This window comes from Cynocephalus volans, chromosome 6 (assembly GCF_027409185.1).
Source record: "Cynocephalus volans isolate mCynVol1 chromosome 6, mCynVol1.pri, whole genome shotgun sequence".
Lineage (NCBI taxonomy): Eukaryota > Metazoa > Chordata > Mammalia > Dermoptera > Cynocephalidae > Cynocephalus > Cynocephalus volans.
Genome location: NC_084465.1, coordinates 118,564,334 through 118,589,615, shown reverse-complemented (window position 1 = coordinate 118,589,615; position 25,282 = coordinate 118,564,334). Strand labels below are relative to the sequence as shown.

Below are 25,282 nucleotides of genomic sequence, written 5' to 3'. Positions count from 1 at the left end.
CAAATTGGTGTAAGCTCTGGGGGAAGTTAGGCAAACCTGTCAATATCTGAGGTGCATGTACCCTATGAATCTGCCATTTCACCTCCAGGAATTCACCCAGTGGGTATCCTTGTATTGCAGACAACATGTTAGAACAAGGATATTCAGCTCTGTGTGTGAGAGCAATGACTGGCGGCTGTCTAAATGTCCATTAGAAGGGAATTAAGTATTGTAAATGTTGGAATGCCACACAAGAGAATATAATGCAGCCATTAGAAAGAAAGCAGAAGCTCTCTAGTGCTGGCTGGTTAGCTTAATTGGTTAGAGTGCAGCCTTCCAATGCCAAGGTCAAAGGTTCAGATCCCCATACTGGCCAGCCACCAAAATAAATAAATAAATCAATAGAAAGCAGTAGCTCTTTATAAACAAATGTGAAACTACCTGCCAGATATATTATTAAAAGAAAAATACAAAGTATAGAACATTGTATAGTATTCTCCCATCTGTGTGTGTGTGTGTGTGTGTGTTTTAAAAGGGACTAGATGTGCATGTAAACATGTATTTTTATATACACACATTGCAATCTGGAGGACTCCCTGGAAGGAAGCAGGTGATAGCGGTTGCTTTTGCAGAGGTGAAAACAGGGATCTTAATTGAGAAGGAAACTAATTTTCAATGCATACATGTCAGTACTTTTTAGATTTTTTTTGCCCCATACATTTATTATATTATAAATTGTGGTGATGGTTGCACAACATTGTGAGAGTTCTTAATGCCACTGAACTACACACTTTATTAAAATAGTAAATTTCATGTTACATATTTTGCCACAATAAAAAAAATTTAGGGATGACTCAAGAAAAAAAAAGTAGGGACTTTGACATCAGATTTCTTGGGTTCTAGTCCTTGGTTTTCTTAGCTGTGTACACTTATTCAAGGGAATACCTCTCTAAGCCTCAGTTTTCCCAGCTGTGAAATGGGTCTGTCAAAGGGAGCAGGCTCACAGGAATCCTGCAAGGATTAAATTACTTTATCCATACAAATTGCTTTCTCTGCATGCCTGGGACTATCGTAGGAGGTCAGGATTAAGGGAGTAGGGAGGCCAGAATCAGCAACTGGAGCAAATACTAAAACCAGCAAATTCAGATGAGGCAGTTGCTTAGGGAGTTTGTAAATGCATCAAGCCTAAAAGCATCAATTAAAAAGAAATGATATGTTTCCATAATGTAAGTGACAAAATGTAGATTCAGACAAAATCTTCTTGGCTCGTGGGAACACATGAAAGACACAGTCATTCTTAATCTGGGCCTGCTAACCTATGGAGATTTGAATCCTGGCTCTGCTACTTAGCTGTGTGACCTCAGGCTAGTTGCTTAACCTCTCAGTGCTTCAGTTTTCTCATCTGTAAACCGGAGATAATACTAATTCTCACTTCATTAGGGATGTTATGAAGATTAAATGTGTCAGACGCTTCGAATAGTGCCTAGCACGCAGTAAGTACTAAACAAATGTGTGTTAAGTAAATAAACTTGAAATAAGCCTGAAAGCCTTAGCATTTTTGTTTTTAAATGGGGAATTTATATTTTACACTAAGGAAACAGTGTCCTAGCCAAAATACGGTCATGAGGCTAAGCTGAACCCGCAGGAGTTCCCTGGGGTGGGTTTGCTGGGAGGAAGGTAAGTGGTGCCCAGCTGATGGGGGGTGGGGCTGTGAGACACAAGTCTCCAAGAGGTTCAGGGACTTGCCCAAGGGCCACACAGCAATAACAACAGAACCCAAGTTCAACTCTGACTTTCTCCTCCTCTCAGTGTCTCTCTGACTGGGAAGGTCTTGAGGATCAGGGCTCTGGGGGGTTGGGAGCCCCTTGGTGAACATGGCCCTTTCCTTGCAGACCTTTGAGACAAATCCAAGCAGCTTTGCTTCCTCTCTATGTGCTGGGAACTCATTCCCGAGCCGAGGTCTGGAAGGAGGGCTGAGGTCTGAGAAGTATGATGCACCCTCTCTCAGGAGCTACTCATGATTCGACTCCATTGAGGACCTTAAGAAAGGGCTGGATGCAACCTCCCCCAACAAGCTTCTCCTACCTGCAATCTGATTCCTGAAATTTCCCTGTGGGTGTCTCACCTATGTCAGTGTGTGTGGAGTTTGTTGATTTTTTGATTTAGCTTAAGGCTTTGAATCCTGGTTGAAAGGCACCACTCTCCACCCTATCCCCCACCCCAACTCCAGGAGGGATCACCTTTGTTGTGAGAAGGAGTTGGATAGAGGCTTTGGCAGGTTTGGATAGTGGGAGAGACCACCAAGGAAACATTGGGGTCTGAGGTTGTGAACTTGAAGGCAGCCTTTGAATGATTGTTTAAGAGATTGGGGGGGAAATGTAAAATGTTCAGAAACGTGCCTGGTACAAGGTAGGTGCTCATTAACGGGGTAGATGGGGGTGGGGCGGAGAAGAGAGGAAAGGAGATAGGAAAAAGGAAGACTAAGGGAGAGACCCAAAGCCAGCGAGAGACAGCCCTCGGCCTTACCCTGCCTCCAGCACCCAGCATCATTCTCCCTTGCCAGTTGCATTCAGGGGTGAGGAGGGGGGCAGAGGGAACCCTGGAGGCCTCCCTCGGGGAAGGGGCCAGGGGAACCCTGGTTTACCGCAGGCTGCTTAGGTCAGCTCTGTGGCCAGCTGACCCCAGTCGCCGGCCCCACCCCAGTTTCTGAGTAACTCCAGAAATGCTGCTGAGTAACTCCAGAAGAGAAACTCTTCTTGTCCTCTTGGAGAGGAGACAAGAGTGCGGTGGGAGGAGGAGAGGCCAGGGTGAAAAGCCAGAAACACCTTTATCTGCAGAACTCAGGGAAAGGTGAAAGATCAGAAGCAGGGCCTGGGTGTGTGTGTCCAGCAAGGGGTGATGTTCATGTGGGAAGCAAACTGGTGAGTTGCAACTAGTTGGCTATCGGAACAGGAGGCTGGCTGGGCCTCACCCCTCCCTGACCCCTTGGCGCACCAGATGACAGAGAGTGGCCAGCCCAGCCACAGGACTGTGGGCATATTGGGCTGATTCCCCTCCCACCTCCAGAAAGCAGAACCTGGAGAAGTTGGGTGTCAGGAGGGAAGGAGGGCTGGACGGACGTTTCCCAGCATTGAAGTAGGAAGAGAGAAGGTACCTCCTTTTCCAAGGCAAAGCATTTTCTCTTTGCAATTTATTCGTTCATTCAACAGATATTTAGGGAGGGTTTCCTGAGTGCTACAACACTAGTTCACAAGAATTAAACTTCTAGAGAGCAAGGGTTTATGTGTTTGGTTCACTGTTGTAGCCCAACTCCTAGTAGATGCTTTGAACATTTGTTGAATGAATGAATGAATGAATGAATGAATGAATGACGGATGGATGGATGGATTCCAGCATTGGGCTAGACATTGAAAATACAGTGCTGAGCGAGCCGTGTCTCTCAGCCCCCAGAAGACTCCTGAGCCCCGCATCCTATGGTCCTCTTCCCATCCTCACCCACAATCGTGAACTCCCAGCGGGACCCTGTCAATGGCGGCTGGGTGTGAGATGGATGGAGCTGTGTTCCTGTTGGATTATATGATCTAGTTGGCTAAAAACTCTCCCCTGAAGACCCCTCTGAAAAGCATCTCATTCATTCAAGGAGGTGTGGCCAACTTGTCTGGGAACCATGTTCTTCTGTTTGCCTTACACACAGCGATGAACCGGCCTCAGTGTCTCTTTCAACACCCGGTATGGTTTGGCAAATAAATACTGATGGGGACCATATGGCTTTCTCCCCTACAGTCATAACACTAAAAGTAGACAGCATTTCTAAAGTATATCCTACGTGCCAGGCATGTATCTTATTTTATTGAATTCTTTCAGCAACTGTAAGGAGTAGGCATAATTTTTATCCCTGTTTTACACACAGAGAAACTGGGCTCCCTTGCTGCATGATTTCATTGTATCCTTACAACAATCCAATGAAACAGGGGGTGTAATTGTCTGTATTTTGCAGATAAGAAAAACTGGCTCAGAGAGGTTAGGTAATTTGCCCAAGGTCACACGGAGCTAGCAAATGGTGAGGCTGGGATTCAACTGTATTACCCCACTCTGACTCTCCCTGGCTTCCTCGTGTCATCTGAGAGGTGAGTACAGAGGAGGAGCGGAAATTTTTTCTTTGTGACATGGCTCTCGAAGCCTTTGGTTCACCTGCAGTGTAAAGTTTCGGCTTTTCACTCTGCCGGGAACCACCCTGGGTCACCGTGTGGGTGAAGATTCTAATCTCCCCCAACAAAGAGGGCTAGTCAGTGCCTAGCTCGCATGGGCCTGTGATTCTCAGCCCCTCACCTTCAGGGCACCAAGTTCTCAGCCTCCAAATCTTCCTGGAGGCTTCGCTTCCTTCTGCCAGATGGCCTTCCAGCCGAGGAAGCTCCGAGGCTGGGCCTGACTCCCAGGTCCCTCAGTTCCAAGGCCTGAGCCAGCCTAACACTGGCTCAAGGCTGGGAATGCATGGCCTGGGCCCAGGGCCCGGAAAAGCAAAGTTGGATTTCAGAGGTTGGCAGGAAACAGGAGGGGCTGAGGGAGAAAAATGTCACCCTTCTTTCCCATTCTTGTCTCTGATTTGTGGCTTTCCCTAGTGTTTGAGGAGGAGGGTGTGTATTTAATAAGCTCCAGTGCAGTGGAACCCACTCTGGATGTCTAGGGCACAGCGAGCCCAGCCAGCGCAGCGCTTACAGGGCGCTTCTGCAGGTCAGGCCCAGGCAGCAGCACTTTGTCTATTCCCCCGTCTAATCTGCACACAATAACCCCACCTAGTAGGTACATCGTTATCACCACCATCGTCATCCCCATCCCCACCGCCTTCATCATTGTCTCCAGCAACATTATGGTCACCCACATGGCTTCCCAAACCCAAGGCCCAGCCTGCAGATGGGGAAACAGACCCAGAGGACATGACACATCTGTTCCCTAGAAAGGTGGTTAAGAATTTGGGCTCTAAAGTCTGAAAGCCACAGATTTGATTCCTGGCTCTGCCACTTTCTTAGCGGCATGACTTCAATCAGCCTAACCTCTCTGAACCTCAGAGGCCTCATCTGAAAAACAGGGAGGACCACGGTTCCTGCCCCAGAGGGCAGCGGTGAGGTTCCCATGAGCTAATGTAGGTAAAGCACTGGCACGGGGCCTGGCTCAAATCATAAAAGCAAAACAAACACAGGAGAGCACTCTGGCAAGTGGAGGGGCAGTTAAGGGAATAGCTCGGGGCATCTGGTTGGGAGTTCCCAGCAGCCCTGGATTTCAAGAAGCAGGTGTTGCCCGGCATGAGAATGGGCACTGGATGGCCAGCATGGGACAGCTTGGGGGCAGGACTGGAGAGACCACTCAAGGGCCCTTCTTCCTTCTCAAGGAGCTAGAGCATGGAGGGAGGAGAAGGGAGCTTTTGCTTGGAGCAGGGCCAAGATTCAGAGCTGGAGCTTCATCTGTCCAGTCTGCAAGAGATCAGGGGTGGGATCCTTGTCCAGCCTGAAGGGAGGAGGTTCCAGGAAGAACCAACTACTTCCTCCTAATGACCCAAAGGGTTCCCCAAAGCTTCTAGCACAGACCCTCACCAGGCATGGTATTTCCTTCTGGGCCCTTCTCCATTTCTGATGGTTTGTTTTTGGACAACAGTAAGGGCGGGCACCCACGGTCAATCCTATGCCAGGCAACCCTGAGCATCTTGCCTCCAGCCTCCAGGGCTGTTACGAACGGCTGTGGGGGTTGTGAGCTGCACAACTCCTTTGTGTTGTAGTCATTTGCACAGACTACATTATGAATGAAGCCCTCTAGAGTTGCACAGTGCACAACCTGCACAGCCATATGAGTCTGCTCTGCCAGCCTCCTTCTTCCTGAAAAGGGTGCAGACTACACTGGGTGCCCCAGCTCTAGCTGCAGCTCAAGGCAGAGGAAGGTTGAGTGTGTCTAGATGCTAATCAAGATGCAAAGAACACAGGGCTGCTGCCCAAGGCTTGTCCTTCAGAAGGGTGTGTCTGGGCACTGTGGTGACTGGTGATGATGGTGGATTATTATTATTATTTTTTTTAAAGATGACTGGTAAGGGGATCTTAACCCTTGACTTGGTGTTGTCAGCACCACATTCTCCCAAGTGAGCCAACCGGCCATCCCTGTATAGGGATCCAAACCCATGGCCTTGGTGTTATCAGCACCACACTCTCCCAAGTGAGCCACGGGCCGGCCCCAGTGGTGGATTGTTGACTGTCGTTCACATAGCTTATCGGGAGGTGGTTATGAGAGTGGGCTCTGAGGTCAGACAGATGGGTTCAGTTCTGCTCTGCCATTCTCAATGTGTGACTTGGGCAAATGGCCTGAGTTCTCTGTGCCTGTTTCTCCACACCTCGTCTAAAAAATGGGTATTTACAATAATGCATATGGGTATACACTAGCTCTCCCTGTCTTGCAGAACTGCATGAGAAGGCAACAAGGTGATGTGAGTACAGCATTAAGTACAGTGCCTGCCACAGAGTAAATGTCACTGCGTCTTAAGGGTCAACAAAGTCACCAGCCAGGGAGGTGGGGCTCAGAGTTGCCACTGGAAGGCAGCTCCCTGAAATCCTGCCAAGGTGATGGAGGATTTAGGGCCCAACCTGAAGTCTTTGGCCCAGAGCCAGATCAAGTCAATACTTGATTGGGCCTTGTCAACGTAACCTTTTCATGATCAAGTCCTGCTGAGGTTTCTGAGATCGCAGAGGGGTGATTGTGCAGGCAAATACCGGGAAGAGGGTGGCGGCCTGCAATCTGGGCCTCTGTGCCCTCAGTGAATTCTTCTAGCCCAGGGGTCTGAAAATCATGACCCACAGGCCAAGTTCAGTCCACCATCTCTTTTTGTGCAGGCTGTGAGCTAAGAATGGTTTTTACGTGGTTGGAAAAAAATAAGAGAAAAATAATATATTATGACACTTGCAAATTATGTGAAATTCAAAATTCAGTGTTCATACCTAAAGTGTTGTTGAAACACAGCCATGCTCAATCATTTACATATTATCCATGGCTGCTTTTGCACTGTGGCAGCATTGGGTAGCCGCAACAGAGACCGTATGGTGCACAAAGGCTAAAATATTGCCGTCTGGTCCTTTACTGAAAAGGTTTGCTGATGCCTGCTCTAGCCCCATGATTCCCAAACTCTGCTGCATGTTCACATTACCTGGGGGACTTTGTGAAAGCTCCATGCTCAGATCACACCCCAAACCAAGTAAATTAGAATGTCTGGGGACCAGCCCGTGGCTCACTTGGGAGAGCGTGGTGCTGACAACACCAAGTCAAGGGTTAAGATCCCCTTACTGGTCATCTTTTGAAAAAAAAAAAAAAAAAGAAAGAAAAGAAAAGAATGTCTGGGAGTGGGAACCAGCCATTGGTATTTTTTAAAGTGGCAGGTGACTCTGTCATGCAGCCGAGATAGGGAACCTCTGTTACAGCCCTTCTCGAGTCCTTACTGTGTGCCTCTTGCCAAGCCTGGGAGGGCTATCCCTGCCCATAGCTCAGAAAGCTTGTCCAGAGTTTAAGGCACCCAAGCCTATGGGCAGTGTTGCAAGCTGGTATCTCGTAGGCTTAATTTTTCATGACCCACCAGGTAATTTCTAAGTCAGGAAATTTCACTTTGGCACCTGGGTTTCCAGAGTCTCTTGAAAAATTGGAAGATCTGGCCACCCTGAGCCCATATTTCCAAATGGCAAGAATTAGCTGTATCTGACTTAGCTTCATTTTTGGACATCACCTGCTTGGCCCCTGAAAGCATTTGAGTCTGAGACTCCTGCCTTCATGGTAAGGAACTCTAGACCAGTACATCTCAAATTTTAACATGCACAGGAGTCCCCTGGAGTCTTGTTAGGATCCAGATGCTGATTCAGTAGGTCAAGTGGGGCCCAAATTTTGTGTCTCTAACAAGCAGATGCTGCTGCTCCTGGTGCGGTGCTTTGCATAGTAAAGCAGCAAGCCAGTGGTTCTCAAACTTTAGCATGGCCCAGAACCTCCTGGAAGGCCGTTAAAACCCAGACTGCTTGTTTAAATCCAGAGTCTCTGATTCAGGAGGCCTGGGGTGGGGGCTGAGGATCTGCTTTCTATCAAGTTCCTGGGGGGGGCTGCTGCAGCTGGTCTGAGGACCAGACTTTGAGAACCGCTGCTGTCAGCTACGTGCTGTGGGTTTCACCTACGGACTCTCAACTCAGGTGGAGCTCCCTGGGGACCTCCTGGAAGGCAAGATTTTTATTCTCTCTGAGGACAGAGTCCTTGCCACGCAGTTCTCACTGAGAGAATCGGGTCTTGGCTGGCTGCTTCTGTCAACTGACTCTTTGGGTCTCAACCAGACCCAAGCAGTTTCCTCAAGTTCAAACCCACAATTTAAAGACATATTTGGAGTCCAGAGATGGCAGAACTTTCTGTCTGTTCATCACCAACCTCTTCCCCACTCCAAGGAGTTCTGATTCATGCAGCTTACAACGGAGGCCCCCTCCAAGGAGGTCTCATGGAAGATTTGAATTGAGCCCCCAGTATGGGGTCTTGGGTGGGCCCAGGCCTGAGGCCATGGGGAGAAGCCACGCCCTGCAGATAGTTGTGGCTGCTGCAGGCTCAGGGACAGGGGCAGGGCCCTCTCGTGGGGCAGGTCAGGCCCAGCGCCATCTGCCACAACTGCCTTGAACAACAATGACCACCCAAGCCCAGACCGGTTCCCCTGAGTCCTTGAACTTGAGAAGGCTGGCAGCCAGATCTGGATGGGTAACTTAAGGAGATCAGAGATTATGAATTATTGAATTCCCTTCCTGGACCCTTGAGAACAGGGACCTGCTGCCTTGCTGGGGCTCCTCATTGCTCTGGAAGCCAGAAGCCGCAGCCCATGGGTGGAGGTGTGGGCAGAGGTGGTGTCCACTGTCCATGCCAGGGAGGGATTTCAAGTCCCACATGGCAGGAGGGCACATGGGGCCTGGCCCTGGGGAAGGCAGTGTACTGAGGAAGCTCAGAAGCCCTTGTGTACACCCTGGCTCCCCACTCACCAGCTGAGTGACCTTGGCAGCCGTCTATGCGGTGGAGGCAGTGATTCCTTGCAGGACTAACTCAAGGATTAAATAAGACGACGTGCATAAATTGTTGTGACTGTGGCTGGCATGTTAGGTGCTCTACAAAGCGTGGCTGCTATTATCAGCACAATAATAGATATTAATTATGATTATTTAGTTATGTAAACTGCCCTAACATAGCCTCTCTCCCATTCCCTTGTAGCCTGCCAGGCAGAACAGTTTGCTTATGCTTAAAAAAGCACCATTTGGCAGCAACTGTATTCGTTTCAATACACAATACCCATATTTAAGTATTGGAACTGTATTCGTTCCAATACTTCAGTACCCATATTTAAGTGCCTACTGTGTTCCAGGTCAGTACTGTCCAATATAAATATAACACAAGTCACATATTGGAACCACATAAGCAATTAGAAATTTTTTAAAAGCCACATTATAAAAAGTAAAACAAAACAAGTGAAATTAATTTTAATATATTTTATTGAAACTACATATCCAAAATACTATCACTTCAACATGTAATCAATATAAAAAATTATTAATGAGTGTTTTTATGTTCAACATGTCTTTTTATTTTTAATTGTGGTAAAAATACATGTAACATAAAATATACCTTAACCATTTTTTGTTTTGTTTCTGGTGGCTGGCCAGTATGGCGATTCGAATCCTTGACCTTGGTGTTACCAGCACCACGCTCTAACTGAGTGAGCTAGCCAGCCATCCCACCTAACCATTTTTAAGTGTACAGTTCAGTACTGTTAAGGACATTCATATTGTTATGTACCCCATCTCCAAACTCTTTTTATCTTGCAAAATATTAATGAGATATTTTCCATCTCTGTTTTTTGTACTATTTCTTTGAAATCAGATTGTGTTTTGCATTTATAAGTAGTAAACAAATGAATAGCTAGATAGGCTCAGAAAGTGTTAGGTTCTACGGTAAATAGGGCCGTGGGCTACAGAGCCAGTGATCTGGGTGATTGGGGCTCAGGGAGGGCCTCTCCGAGAGGTGGCGTTTGAGCTGAGGCATCAATTAGAAGCCAGCCTCATGAATATCTGGGGTGGCAGTCCTCAACTCTGACCGTGCGTCAGACTCTGGGGAAGTTTAAAAGGAAACACAGATGCCAGACCCCACCTCCACCTGCAGAGTCAGAGTCACTAATAGCGAGGCCTTGACTTACACATTTCTTAAGAACTCAATGAAGGACCCTGATGCCAGGAGAGCTGCGGGAGCTACTGGGGACCTGTGACGAAGAGACGCTGTTGCATGCATCGGGAACAGCAAGTGCATGGTCCCTGAGGAGGAAGGATCCCGGCATATTGAAGGAACAGAAGTGAGGGAAGGAGAGAGGGGTGAGACAGGGTCTGCAGGGTGGGTGGGCCCTCGAGACCACAGTAAGGAGTTCGGTTTTACTCTCAATGCTGGGAAGCCGTGGCTGGCCTAGTTGCAGGAACACTGCAGGGTTGTTTTGCCAGGAATTTTGGACACTCAATCCTTGTCTCTTCCTAAATTAAAAATATATATATCTGTTTAAGGCGCCATGTGTTGTTACCTTTAACCTGGTAATGAGGAAGGTCTTCCAAGGCAAGTGGTTAAGTATGGGATCCTTTGGTTAAGGAGAAAAAAAGAGTAGATTCGTCTCCAGGCTGAAATCATCCCTACTTGGGGGCAGGTGGGTGGTCGTATTGATCCGGTCTTCTCAATTCTAGACTTGGAGAGTGTCCCCCAGTCTCCCCTATCCCATCGCCCTCTTCAACCCACCCCTCACACCTTCTGGTTCCTTCTCTCTTTACTGCTTTTATTAGTCTGCTTGGGTTGTCATAACAAAAGACCACAGACTGTGTGGCTTAAACAACAGAAATGCATTTTTTCACAGTTCTGGAGGCCAGGAGTTCAAGAGCAAGGCATGGGCAGGGTTGGTTTCATTCTGAGGCCTCTCTCTGTGGCTTGCAGATGGCGTCTTCTCCCTGTGCCCTCACGTGGTCTTTTTCTCTGTGTATGGGCTTCCGGCTGTCCCTTTGTGTCCGAATGTCATCTCCTTACAAGGGCACCAGTCAGCTTGGATGAGGACCCACCCTAACGGCCTCATTTTTAACTTCATCACGTCTATAATGGCCATGTCTCCAAATACAGACACACTCTGAGGTACTAGGGATTAGGGTTCCAATACATGAATTTGGAGGGAAGACAATTCAGTCCATAGCACAACTGCAAGTGGCAGGTGGACGGAGGGAGACAGGGTGATTCCCCTCCCCCATACCTTGCTCCTACACACACAAGCAATGGTGACATTCAGAAAATTTAGGGGAAAGGCACTTTCCGGTTGGAAAGGTTTCCAGCCAAAAACAACCTTTGCAACCACACCAGGACATAGCAGCTGAATGTCAACCCTGCCCACCAGCCCTGAAGTCCAGACCTATTTATTGAGCACCTACTGTGTGCAAAGCTCCAAGTTCGAGCATTGGGAAATCTGTCCAGGGACCTCACCATCCAGTAGGATAGATAAGAGAGGGACATAAGTAGCCATGACATTAAGGGGGGGGAGCAGGGAATAAATAGGAGAGGTCAGTCCTCAGAAAACATCATGGGGCTGTGGACGAGGGAAGACGACTTCCATTCATTGGGGACTTCTTGGAGGAGGTCATGCTGGATCTGGGTCGAGAAGGATGTAAAGGAACTGCGGGGGACAGGCACTCCAGGAGTGAGAAACAGCGTGAGTGAGACTGCGGTGGTGGGAATCTTCAGAGTCTCCCTGGGACTTTGCAAGTGGTTGGGTGGGTGAAGCCACCCACCCAGAGACAGAAGCCAGAGAGAGGTGGCTTGCAGGCCCTCTTTCTATGTGCCGGACACTGTGCGGGGGCTTCCTATTTTAATTTAATCTTTACACCAATCAACAGAGTACACATTACTTCCCCTCATTTTACAGATGGGTAACCAAAGCACAGAGAGGAAGTAGATTCCACAAGGTTATACAGCAAGTAAGCGACAGAGCTGGGATTCAAACCCAAGTTCTTAACCATTTTCCCATTGTGAAGGGAAGATAGGAAAGTAAAAGGAGAGTTGTAGGTTGGGGACACATTTTAAGGCATCCTGACAGCCAGCAAAGCGTCCGGCCTTTATTCTGCAGACACTGGGAGCCGTCGAAAGTTTCTGACAGGATTGTGACACGGTGACAGCTGAGCCTCCGGGAAGTACAATCCAAAAACCGAATCTTTCATTTATTGAGCCGGGAAACTCCCCTTCCAGCACCCGTCCTTTCGAAGGCAGCCTTGCAAGTAAGTATGTAAACTTAGCAGCCACCTGCATGTTTTCATCTTTCTTTCCCTTAATAATTACAACAGCCAATACTTAGCAAACACCACGCCAAGTGATTAACATGCATCATTTCATTTTAATCCTCACTGAAAAAGAAAAAAAAAAAAAACCCAAGAAGGAATTGCTCAGAGAGGTGATGTGATTTTGCCACGGCCCGCCAGGAAGAGACGAGATGAAGACTCTATCCAAATCTGTCTGACTCCAAAGCTCACATTTTTAATAATAGTACACTCATTCATGTTTCCCAATAGGAAGTATAGAGCTGGACCTACTATCTGAGCCTCAAAATAGTATCAGGTTGACCTTATTTTTCTGACTCCAGTCAGGGCCACCACATTTTATTCCCACTGGAATAAATCACCTCCCTCATCCAGCTCTACCCGCCCCCACCCACGCCCCACCACACCCCTGGTATCTTCCAAGGCTCAGCAGATACTATCCTCTCTGATTTGCCTCCAGCCTTGGTGGGGAGGAAGGTGCTAGAGCAAGTGAAACTGACCACATGCTCTCCTGCTGGCTGTCAACACACACCACCCACCCTGGGCAAGTGGCCACTTGCAGGGCTCTGGGCTTCGGTGCTTGCCGTTGGCACCTCCAAGTCATCTGTCCACGAGGACGTGATGACACGGCCCCTGGCATTGAGCCTGGTGGGCAAGGTGTTTTCCATTTAATTGTGATCGTTCAGGATAAAGCCTGGTGTAGCCAAGTACTCGGCAATAAGGAAAGCAAACACAGCATTTAGACTCTGTCAACAAGGGTATGGGAGAGAAGAGTCATCCAAGAAACACAGGTGCTGGCACGGCCACGTCCTCTGAAATCCATCCTTGGTTCACCCTGCCCCCAAGAGGAAAGGGAAAACCTCCTCCAAATACAGTAGGAAAAGTTGTCAGGCTGCTGGAGACCCAGGTAGATTTTCCTAGTTGGTAGAATACCCCTCCTTTTGGATTCTTTTTGAATTTTTTAAAAAACTATAAATGTAACAGAAAATTTTGGAAAACAGGTGCAAATATTAGAACATAAGCCGAAGTGTGCATTCCTATCTTAACTTCCTTTACAAGCCCCCATTCTGCCAAACAGGAGAAACTTAATCCCAACCAACCCAGCATCTCACCAGCCCCTTTCCTCAAAGTTGCATTTGATTTCTAGGAAGCTAAACATTTTATTTAAGTCTATATTTTCCACTGCCCTACACCATTTTTCCTAACAATCAATTTTTCCATATACTATAATCTTTTTTTTCAAGTATCATTCTATCATAAGCTTTTTTCCATTTTGCTATTAAAAATCATCTTATCATTTATTATTTTTTATGATACAAGTAATATATGTTCATTGCAGGAAAGTTACAAAACACAGATAAACTAAAAAAAAGTTTAATAACCCAGGATCCTGCTACCCAGAGATAATCACTATGAACATTCTGACTAATGGCATCTGAATTGTTTTCCTATGCACATAAATACATAAAAATCTACAAGTTTTAAAAATAAAAGTAATTAGCCACCCTTCTTAAAGGTCCCTCCATATTCTTTCAGTTTTTGGTGCTGGCTGGTATGGGGATCCGAACCCTTGACCTTGGTGTTACAACACCCCCTCTAACAAACTGAGCTAACCAGCCAGCCCTCACTCCCCCACATTCTATTGTGTGCCTGTATCACAGTTTGTCAAAACCTTCTGCTCCTGTTGTATATTTCTTGCCGTGAGCATCCGTGTCCATGCAGAGAGGATTTAACCGCCAAAGGGTGTGGTCACCTTTCAAATCCACCTGTGGTACTTGGCCACCAGGTGAACAAGGAAATGGAGAACTCCAGCCTCAAACAAGACAGGTCCTCCAAGCTCAGCCTGTTGGCCAAAGGCCAGATATGTGTGTGTTTATCCTTCAAAAGTCCATTCAAGAGGAAAAAAATAAATGGGAGAGGTTTTCTGGAAGTGATAGCCACAACTGATGTCTTGGAGTTTGTGGTCTTCTGGCTGATGGAAGCCTATCTGATCCTAGACCTTGTAGTGGAGAAAGCTACAGAACAGGTTTTGTAAGGACGCTGCTAGGCATGGCAGATGGGGCCGAAGGCTCAGTATGGTGGGTTGTCTGAGTCACAAGTGGTGAGGTGTTTTATCTAATCTGGTGAGTTTACCAGGCAAGGAAAGATCTTTGCTGAATCTGTCTGCCTGTGCAGAGTTGCATGCGTGACGGCTTACGGATAGGGCACAGACATTTGTCTTGCATCTCTTTTGTAATTATTTCTGTTGAGGTGTATCAGAAAACACAGGTAATTAGTAACATCAAACCTGTGATTTTGTGGACATTCCTGATTAGGACAAAGTAAAAACAAGAGTGAGACAACTTAAAGAAAGATAATCAGTAAAAGACAGTATAATTGGCTCCCAGATGCAGCTCAGATCAAAACTGGCCCTTGTACATTAAGCATTTATTCCCGGGAACAGAAACACAGTCAGCATTCTTTAGCTCCAGTCCTGGACTTCCTTTGCTACAAGAGGCCTCTGTCTTCAGAGACAATTTTTCAGAGCTTCTTAACCTTTCCAGTGTGAGCTGAACTCAAGAACCTAGATGGTACTGGAAACAAGCAGTCAGCACAGACGCATTGTCTGAATTCCTAATATCCAGAAGCTGGTCTGGTTGATTTTGAACATGGAAGTCCCGTCCTGCAACATTTTAGTAAATGCCTCTGGATCGCCACCCAGGCTATAAGTTGAGAATTTATTTTTGAAGTGAGATGTTTAAGTGGATCGGTGTATTTGAGATTTTCTTTAGACTTTGGACTATCATGTTGACATAGGAAGGGGCCCAAGTGGTCTCTCCCAACTGTTGGTGGTGATCCTATTATGTATGTGTGAATCTTTTTAAAAAATGATTCCAGGCTTTTGACTCTAAGCTCTTGGCTGGAGCTGGTGAAAGTGACTCAACTCAGGAAGCAGGTGACACACAATCACCAGAATGGGGGTCCCTGGATCTGTGGCACCCTCAGGATGTCCCGAAGTTTGAGAAAAGTACAAAGTAAGGTTCCTCATCCTCGTTGTGTTCTTTTGTGACCTTTATAACTTTCGCTGTTTAAAGAATTATACTTTAAATAGCACAAGTTATAAAGTTGTTAGGTGCTGTGATGGGATCGTAATTATGAAAGAAAATGTCCTTTTTAAGGACTACATATGAAAGGACATGGTGTGAAATAAAATGATCTCAGGAAATTGCTTTAAAAAGGGAGGGAAGGAGGGGGAAAGGAAGAAGAAAGGAGAAAGAAAAGGAGAAAAGATGAAGCAAACGTACAGACTGTAGAATTTGAGGAATGAATATTATGCAGGTTACTTTTGTGTATATTGGGAAAACTTTTATAATAAAAGTAAAACCTTTTTTTAAAAATGAAAACAACTTTCCAGAAATTTAGAATCAAAGGTTTAGTCCCAATTTAGTCCTTGGATGAGAAATTTATGGAAGACTGTGCCCTACTTTCAAGTCAGGAAAAGGGCATAATTGCACCACTTTTAGAATCCACAGTGTTCCTTGGCACCAGGTGACCAGCCACAGCAGGCCATGTCATGCCCATACCTTGATGTGGGCCCTGACACTTGCACCTGGAGACCACACCTCACACCATATCAAACACATTAAAATTCAGCCTCATCCCGCACTATCACTTACATCTCACCACCTAGAGTTGTGAGTTGCACCTGTCCAGTTGGCATAATGTTGCAGATATTTAGTTAACTGTCCTGTTCATTTTAAATGCACCAGTTTTCTTTTTGTATTTGGAAGACAATCATTTTCTTTTCACTTGCTTAGGGCCTTGAAAGAGTGTAAGCTAATAAGAGCTGATGCACATATAGTACTGTGAACCAGGCATGGTTCTAAGCACCCTTGGAGGTAGGTTTACACTCAGTATTCACCCCATAATGCAGATGAGGAAACGGAGACACAGAGACACCATGTAGTTTACCCAAGGTTGCACAGCACACCTGGATTCACACTCAAAGCTTGGCTACAGTACCCAAGCCCTGAGCCACGCCCCTGTTGCCTGTTATTCCATATTGGGGGAAATATTCCAGCCAAGGAGTAGGAGAAGTTCTTCTTTTGAAAATATGACCCAGATCAACCAAACCCTGGTGACTGTGGCTCCAGACAAAAGCCAGTGCTTGGCAGGACAGCCTCTGCTACCCATATGCTGCCTTTGAGCAAATCAGGAAAAGGCACCCCTCTGTGTGGTGCAGCCCCTGGGGGCCCACACCTGGGCCAGTGGAGCTGGGCCAGACTTCAGCACCTTTCCCCATGGTCTAACCTCTCCGAGCCCAGCCTGAACGATCTTCTTGGCCCCTTGATGCTTAGGGAGAAAAGCAGGGTAAGCAGCCGTCCCTGCAGCCGGAGAGTGTCTGCCCTTGTTACCACGAGGAGCATCCATCTTCCATGAGAGGTGTGGGCTTTGAAGGGACAGGAAGGAGGCCAGAAGGGCAGCTGAGTTGCGTGTCCCTCCAAATGTGTCTCTCTTTCAAACCCTGTAGCCTCTTTTCATGTGGTGCCTGAGGCGCAGAGGTGTATGGTGCGCTGAGCTCTGAGGGGATCCTGTGGGCTGGCTGCAGGGACTGGGGACTGGGAAGGAGGGGTGGGACAGAATCTGAGTTAAGGTTTCACATCCGGAGACGAGACAAGGTTTTCCAAGGACCCTGGCGCCTGCTCCCCGTAAGGCGTGGCTGGTGTTCCTCGCACCACCCAGCAGCTCTGAGCTCTGACCTGCTACCTGCCATTACTCATCTTTCATCCCAGGACCCGCCGGACTGGCACAGCAGGGCTGCTTCCTGCTGGCAGGTGGCAGGGCTGGGCTGAAGATGGCAGCAGGTCTCTGCCCACCCCTGTGCTGGCTTCTGTCGGGGTCGCCGTCTTCTTAGCCCTCCTGGATAGCTTTCAGCACCTGCAGTTTCGACCTAACAGGCCCCCTTCTTTTCCCAGCACCCCAGATTACAAAGTTCCTGTTGTAATTGGCCTCTTCAAGAAAGAAGGTTTCACTGTGCTTGGGGACAAAAGGAAGTGCTGGCACGTGAGTCATCACAGGATGTCCTGAGCTTTTAAAGAGGGTACAGGGAGGAGAGCACCTAGGGTGGGGTCCCCTGCCCCTCTGCTTGCTGTATCCAGCCTTTTATAGGAAACCCATACCACTTTTTCCCCGATGGTGTTAGGCCATCCGGGCTGCTATCACAAAATACCATAAACTCGGTGGCTTCTAAACAACAGAAACTGATTTCTCACAGTTCTGAAGGCTGGGAAGTCCAAGATCAAGGCACCAGCAGATTCAGTGTCTGGTGAGAGCCAACTGTTTCATAGATGGCGCCTTCTCACTGTGTCCTCCCATCGGGGAAGGGTTGAGGGAGCTTTTTGTGACCATTTTTATAAGGGCACTAATCTCATTCAGGAAGCCTCCACCTTCATGACCCAATCACCTCCCAAAGGCCCCACCTCCTAATAGCATCAAGTTGGGGGTAGGATTTCAGTGTATGAATTGGGTGGGGGCTGGGGTGGGGACAAGGGGCACAAGCATTCAGACCACAGTCCCAGTATGGTTTATAGTCAGCACAGCACAAGAGGAAGGATTTTCCAGGTATTCCCGGTCTGGGTTTTGCCTTATCAGCAGCAACCTTATAGGGCCAACACTGATCATGCAAGGGGGTGGGCTGAATTTATACCACTGAGTGGTGTAGGGTAAGGGCAGGGCTTTATAGGGAAACCCAAAAGGCCAAAGTCAGCATCACAGAGAGGGTTTTGATCTCCCAGGCTCCGCATAATCCCACAGATAGGCATGCCGAGGCCAGGGCATCTGCTGACGGGGTGAGGGGTCCATTCCAGCAGAATGACCCCCAGCCTCGTGGGTTTTCCTTCACATGGGACTAGTGTAGACAGAAAGTGGCCTTGTCAATGGTGAGCACACACAAGCTGCACACTCAGGGGCCGGCGCTGGGCAGGCTGGGTTTAGGTGCAGTTTACAGGAGCTGTCTGAGAAAGCCAGTTGCCAGCTGTTGCAGATTTGGGGGCAACTGGGGACCTTGGAGAGTAGGGGATTTCCCTGCCAGGGAAGGATCCAGTCCCACAAGAAGCAGAGGCTGGGGCTGGCTGGTTAGCTTAGCTGGTCAGAGGGCAGCCTTGTGACACCAAGGTCAAGCAAGGGTTGGATCCCCGCACTGGCCAGCTGCAAAAAAATAGACAAGAAGCAGAGACTGGGAGACCCCTTCTCCAGCTGGCTGTTTTCCCATGAATGACTGTCCCAACAACCCAGGGTGAACACCCAAAGTCATTTTGAGTAATTCTGCTCCTTACATAAAAGGTTAACAGTAACAATAATAAAAATGATAATAGCTTCCAATTACCAGGACTTACTATGTGACAGGCACTGTGTGAAGTGCTTCCCATGCATTTTCTCATTGGATCCTGTCAGTGGCCTAGATAGCACAAGTACTATTATCCCCACTTTACAGATGAGAAAATAGGGCTCAGAGAGGACAACCTACTTTTTTCACGGATTGAGCCCCTTCCTTAAAGAGACAGCAGCACCAGACCCTAACTGGGGTGTGACTCCCAGACCCTACACCTTCTGCCCCCAATGAGAACCTTAGTCACACCCAGGTCCTTAACGTCTTGGGATGTGCTTGTCTGTGCTCTGGTGGGAATTCCTCCCTGCCACATGAGAGGGTGACTCCGCCATGGCCCCACCACGGAGGGAAACAATGGAACTGCCACCAAAAATGCCCCTTCAGGGTGAAAGACAGCATCACCCTCATATGTGGGCAGGAACCCCAAAGGACGTCTCCACCTGGTGCAGGAGTGTGGCCACCACCTTGACATGACCAGAGAGAAGGGTCACCCGTCCACGATCCACCATGGAGAACTCAGAGGTGACGTCAACATGACATTGCCATAGAGTCTTAGCATTTCAGGGCTGGAATGAATGATAGTGCTTCTAGATCACAATTTCCCACGTTTTTCGCGTCATGAGTACAGAGAATGAGTGCATCTGTGTCATGCGCCACGGTAAAGAGATAAGGCGGCTTGCGGCTGATGGCAGTGGGGGGCGGGGTTGCTCAAGCTGCACAAGCCCGGCCACCCAGAGGCCCAGAGCGACAACACCTCAGCTCATCTGAAGCGCTTGAGGCGCCTGTCGGGACGTCTCTAGTCCAGCATTTATCTGCAGCCAAATGCCCACACACAGCTCCTTGTGGTGTGGCCGTTCCCACCCCATTTACCCCTCAGCAACATTTTCATTCTGAGAGGTCAGGTCGTTTCTAGTCTGAGGGTATTACAGTGTTGCAAGCAACGTCTTTGGACTGTGCACACACACGCTTACACGCACGGATGCACACACGCGCATGAGAAGTGGAACTGCTGGGTCATGGACTGTTGCACTGTAAATGTAACAGAGACTGCCAGATTGCTCTCCAAATGACTGCACGAACCCAAACCCCATCAGCACGTGAAGATGTTCTGTTCCCAAAGCTTGGCCAATACTTGGTATTATGGAACATTTTAATCTTTGCAAATGCAATGGCTACCATACAGATTTTTTTACTTAACTTCGATCAGTGTAAGTTTTAAATTTTAATTGCTTTTTTTTTTTTTTTTCTTTTTTTTGTGGCTGGCCGGTAAGGGGATCCAAACCCTTGACCTTGGTATTATCAGCACCATGTTCTCCTGAGTGAGCTCTTCCTAATATTTTTTTTTCTGTCTCTTGTGGGCATGTAAGCTATGCAAAGACGGGGAGTTATGACTTTTCTGTTTTATTTACTAGTGAATGCCCAGCACTTAGAGTAGTGCAGAGAACATGGTAGGTACTTCATAAATGTTTGCTAACTGAATAAGTCATATAGTCCAAAATTCAGAAGGAGCAACAGAAATAACTAATTTTTTAGTAAGTCTCCTTCTCTGCCTGTACCCCCAGCCCCCCAGCTCCTCTTCTTGAAAGCAACTCATGTTGACACTCCCTTGGGTAACCTCTCGGAGATATATTATACACAAAAGAGTAAATATCTCTACACCTCTGCTCTTTTAAAACACAAATGCACACAAGCTTTATATACTGTTCTGCCCTTTCTTTTCTCACTCTTAACTATATACCTTGGCAATATTCTCTATCTCTGATTAGCTCAAATGAGACCATTACATCTCCCCTCCTGGAGGATCATGGAGGAAGCCACTTTTTTGTCATCTTCATTAGTCACGCTGAGTTTAGCTGTATAGGAGGACCCTCAGGTGTCGGTGAAGCACAGCCTTGGGTGAGCAAGGTACCTATGTGCACATGGAGGAGGCGGCCAGCCCATTGCTACATTTCAGACTTCCCCAACACCCACCAGAGCAGGTGCAAGAGGTCAGGTGTCTCGTGCGAGCATCTATGTGAGAGGTGGCTGGAAGCCAGGCAACCTGGTTTCTTTTTCCAGATCTGTCTCTGACTCACTGTTATGGTGTGTAAGTCCCTCTGCACTCTAGCTACCTCCTCCGTGAAATGGGCATAATTATGCCTACCCCAACCTACTTAAAAAGGTGACATGAAAATACAGGAGAAAATGCCTTGGAAGAGATCATCTGTCCTTAAACTAGTGCATGTTTCAATTTATAGAGAATTTCCTAAAGGGTGGCAAGCAAGCAAGTGGCTCATAGAGAAACTCTTTTTAAATAGTTAAGAAAGTATTTTAATGTGTATTAGGAAAAAATGCCTTAGCACGCTGAACTTGTTATTTCACGGGTGTACAAGGTGTACAGGTGCTCGGTATTCATGGTAGTGCTTAGGGGGAGGCTGAATTTATTTGAGCAAAAAAAGTAAGCTGTTGTGATGTTGTGTATTAAGTAAATAATAATATAAGTGTCACAGGGATTCAGAAAAAATCATGAAGGCGGCATACAAATGATTAGTGTTTGGGAAGACATTGAATTAGCAGGTATTGCGGGGGATGACAAAATCAAGCTTGCAGATACTTATATGAAAAACCCATTTTAAAGATTTCTTTTTGTTTAATACAAACATATAGGAAACAGTAAATCAGGGTCAGCAAACCTTTTCTGTAAGGGCTCGATAGTTAATATTTTAGGCTTTGCAGGCCACATACATCTCTATCACATATTCTTTTTTTGCAACCCTTTAAAAAACACAAAAACCATTGTTAGCTCAAGGGCAGTACAAAAACAGGACTTGGACTGGATTTTAAGGAATAATTTTCAGGCCCTTTTAGTAAATTAAGGAGTTTACTGAACATACAAGCTGTTAGTGCTCCAAAACCAGGTAATGGGGCCACTGATTAATTACACTTACTTATTAACAACATTAATGTTTTACTTACTTCCCTACCTTTTCCAGTATCATTATGAACTTACGGAATTTTTATGTATTTATGCTTCAATTCTTGCAGGGTTTTTGTTCCATTTTGCTTTTTTAAGATGCTCAAATTCTCCATCTTTGCCAATGAGAATCCTTTCAAGGGATTCTTTTGACCAACCCCAGTAGTCTTTTTTTCTTATTAATTATACATGTTTATGGGGTACAGTGTGTTGTTTCAATACATGCATGTATTGTATAATGATTCCCTCTGGGTAGTTAGTATATCCACCACCCAAACATTTATCATTTCTTTGTGATAATAACATTCAAGATCCTCTTTTCTAGCAATTTTGAAATATACAATACACTATTATCTCAGTAGTCTTTGATATCTTTCTTTGCTTTCTGGGATGATAAGATATCCCAGGCTCATCTTGTACCTTTCCTGCACCAAAGCTGGTATCAGCCATTTTTCTAAGAAGTGCTGGTTCTTTTAGTCAGGAATGGTATTTAGAGACCAAAATCTGGGCTCTGGAAATGCACATAATATTTAAATTTATAAATACAAATTATAAGGGCCGGCCCATGGCTCATTCGGGAGAGTGTGGTGCTGATAACACTAAGGCCACGAGTTGGAATCCCTATATAGGGATGGTCGGTTAGCTCACTTGGAGAGCTTGGTACTGACAACACCAAGTCAAGGGTTAGGATCCCCTTACCGGTCATCTTTTTTAAAAAAATAAATACAAATTATGTCCAAGGTATGTCCTGGCCCCTGGAGAGATTCCAACCACTCCTCTAAAACTCCCCTTTACCTTCTCTAACCTGGTACAGTAAACCCGACCTATGGCTCTGACACCTGGCCAGGTGCTTGAGAACAAAGAGCCAGTCATGTTCTGTGGCTGCCCTCGCGGAGGCAAAAACATGAAAGATTTTTCAATAACCAGAGTCAAATTCATTTTCAGGTTAACCTTCAATTAACTGTAAAAATTTGCTACCCAGAACTCATATTCCCTGATAACCTAGGATAATTGAGGTTTTGCTGCAAAAACAAGTACAGGGGATTTTAATGAATGCAGCTGACCTATAATTTACAAAGTCAGATGTCCACATAAGCCAAAGCACCTAATAAAAAAGTGAGTCAAGTGGGCTGGATATAAGACAACAAGGAATAGGGAGAATTCGGACAGACTGGGGAGCACATGGGCCCCCCAAGCAGAGGACAGCTGCGGTTCAACTCTAGCAGAACATTGCCCTGGGGGAACAATTGTCAGATATTTCTGATTTTTCAAAAGATGAAGAAAATTCAGGTTTTTAAAGATGTGAAATCTCATCACTTTGAAATGGCAATGTTTTTTTAATTTTAATTTTATTTTATTTTGTCAATACACAATGTGGTTGATTATTGTGGCCTATTACCAAAACCTCCCTCCCTCCACCTCTCCCCCCTCCCTCCCAACAACCTCCTTTCTGTTCAGTTGTCGTATCAACTTCAAGGAATTGTAATTGTTGTGTCCCTTCCCTCCCCCCACTCGCAGGTTATTTGTGTACTTATTTATTTATTTTTAGCTCCCACAAATAAGTGAGAACATTTTTCTCTTTCTGTGCCTAACTCATTTCACTTAATATAATTCTCTCTAGGTCCATCCATGTTGTTGCAAAGAGCAGGGCAGTATTTCATTCGTTTTTATAGCTGAGTAATATTCCATTGTGTAGATGTACCACATTTTCCATATCCACTCATCTGATGATGGACATTTGGGCTGGTTCCAACTCTTGGCTATTGTAAAGAGTGCTGCATGAACATTGGGGAACAGGTATACCTTCGACTTGATGATTTCCATTCCTCTGGGTATATTCCCAGCAGTGGGATAGCTGGGTCGTATGGTAGATCTATCTGCAATTGTTTGAGGAACCTCCGTACCATTTTCCATAAGGGCTGCACCATTTTGCAGTCCCACCAACAATGTATGAGAGTTCCTTTTTCTCCACAACCTCGCCAGCATTTATCATTCACAGTCTTTTGGATGCTAGCCATCCTAACTAGGGTGAGATGGTATCTCAGTGTGGTTTTGATTTGCATTTCCCGAATGCTGAGTGATGATAAGCATTTTTTCATGTGTCTGTTGGCCATTCATATATCTTCCTTTGAGAAATGCCTACTTAGCTCTTTTGCCCATTTTTTAATTGGGTTGCTTGTTTTTTTTGTTATAAAGTTGTTTCAGTTCCTTGTATATTCCAGATATTAATCCTTTGTCACATGTATATTTTGCAAATATTTTCTCCCACTCTGTTGGTTGTCTTTTAACTCTGTTAATTGTTTCTTTTGCTGAGTAGAAGCTTTTCAGTTTGATATAATCTCATTTGTTTACTTTTCCTTTGGTTGCCCATGCTTTTGGGGTCGTATTCATGAAGTCTGTGCCCAGTCCTACTTCCTGAAGTGTTGCTCCTATGTTTTCTTTAAGAAGTTTTATTGTTTCAGGGTTTATATTTAATTCTTTAATTTATTTTGAGTTGATTTTAGTATGTAGTGAGAGGTATGGGTCTAGTTTCATTCTCCTGCATGTGGATATCCAGTTTTCCTAGCACCATTTGCTGAAGAGGCAGTCTCTTACCCAGTGTATAGGCTTGGTGCCTTTGTCAAAGATCAGATGGCTGTAGGTGTGTGGGCTGATTTCTGGATTCTCTATTGTGAAAATGTCCATACTACCCAAAGTGGTATACAAATTCAATGCAATCCCCATCAAAATTCCAATGATATTTTTCTCAGAAATGGAAAGAACTATCCAGACATTTATATGGAATAACAAAAGACCATGCATAGCCAAAGCAATTCTGAGCAAAAAAAAATAAAGCTGGAGGCATAACACTACCTGACTTTAAACTATACTACAAAGCTATAATAACCAAAACAGCATGATACTGGCATAAAAACAGACACACTGACCAATGGATTTAAATATAGTGTCAAATTTTTTTGAGACATAATTTACAAACAATAAAATACATCTATTTTAAATATACTGTTTAATGAGTTTTTATAAATGTATACATCCAATTAACCACCATCCTACTCAAGATATAGAATATTTTCATTATGCTCAAAGGTTTCCTAGTACAACATTCTAGTCAATGCATGTAATGATTGATCTGCTTCCTGTCACTATAGATGAGTTTGTCTTTTTTAGGGCTTCACATAAATGGAATCATATACTCTGTACGTTTTGTGTCTAACTTCTTTCACTTGGCATAATTTTTTATATCAATACATGTTGTGGCATGTATCAATAGTTGGTTCTTTTTCACTGCTGAATAGTATTTCATTATGGATATGCCATAATTTGTTTATTTACTTATTTATTGGTGGACATTTTGATTGTTTCCTACTAGGGAGTATTAGGAATATGTCCTTAGTTCTCTTGGATAAATAAAAGTGGAATTGCTGGGTCATATGATGTGTCCATTTAACTTTATAAGAAATTTACCAAAATGTTTTCCAAAGTGACTGTACCATTTTGCATTCCAATCAGCCATGTAGGAGAGTTCTGGTTGCCCCACATCCTCATTAACACTAGGTACTATCAGTCTTTCTAGTGGGTGTGAAGTTGAATGTCACTATGGTCTTGATTTGTGTTTCCCCA

General features: G+C 45.8%; 1 protein-coding gene across 1 annotated transcript in view; it reads left to right on the top strand.

Moving 5' to 3' along the window:
• The first annotated feature begins 12,284 nt into the window (after window positions 1-12,284).
• SCNN1B (sodium channel epithelial 1 subunit beta) overlaps window positions 12,285-25,282 on the top strand; it is a 49,467-nt gene continuing 36,469 nt past the window's right edge. The window contains exon 1 of the mRNA XM_063100772.1: window positions 12,285-12,302. The gene's annotated coding sequence lies outside the window, so the exon portion shown is untranslated. The remainder of the gene's footprint in view (window positions 12,303-25,282) is intronic.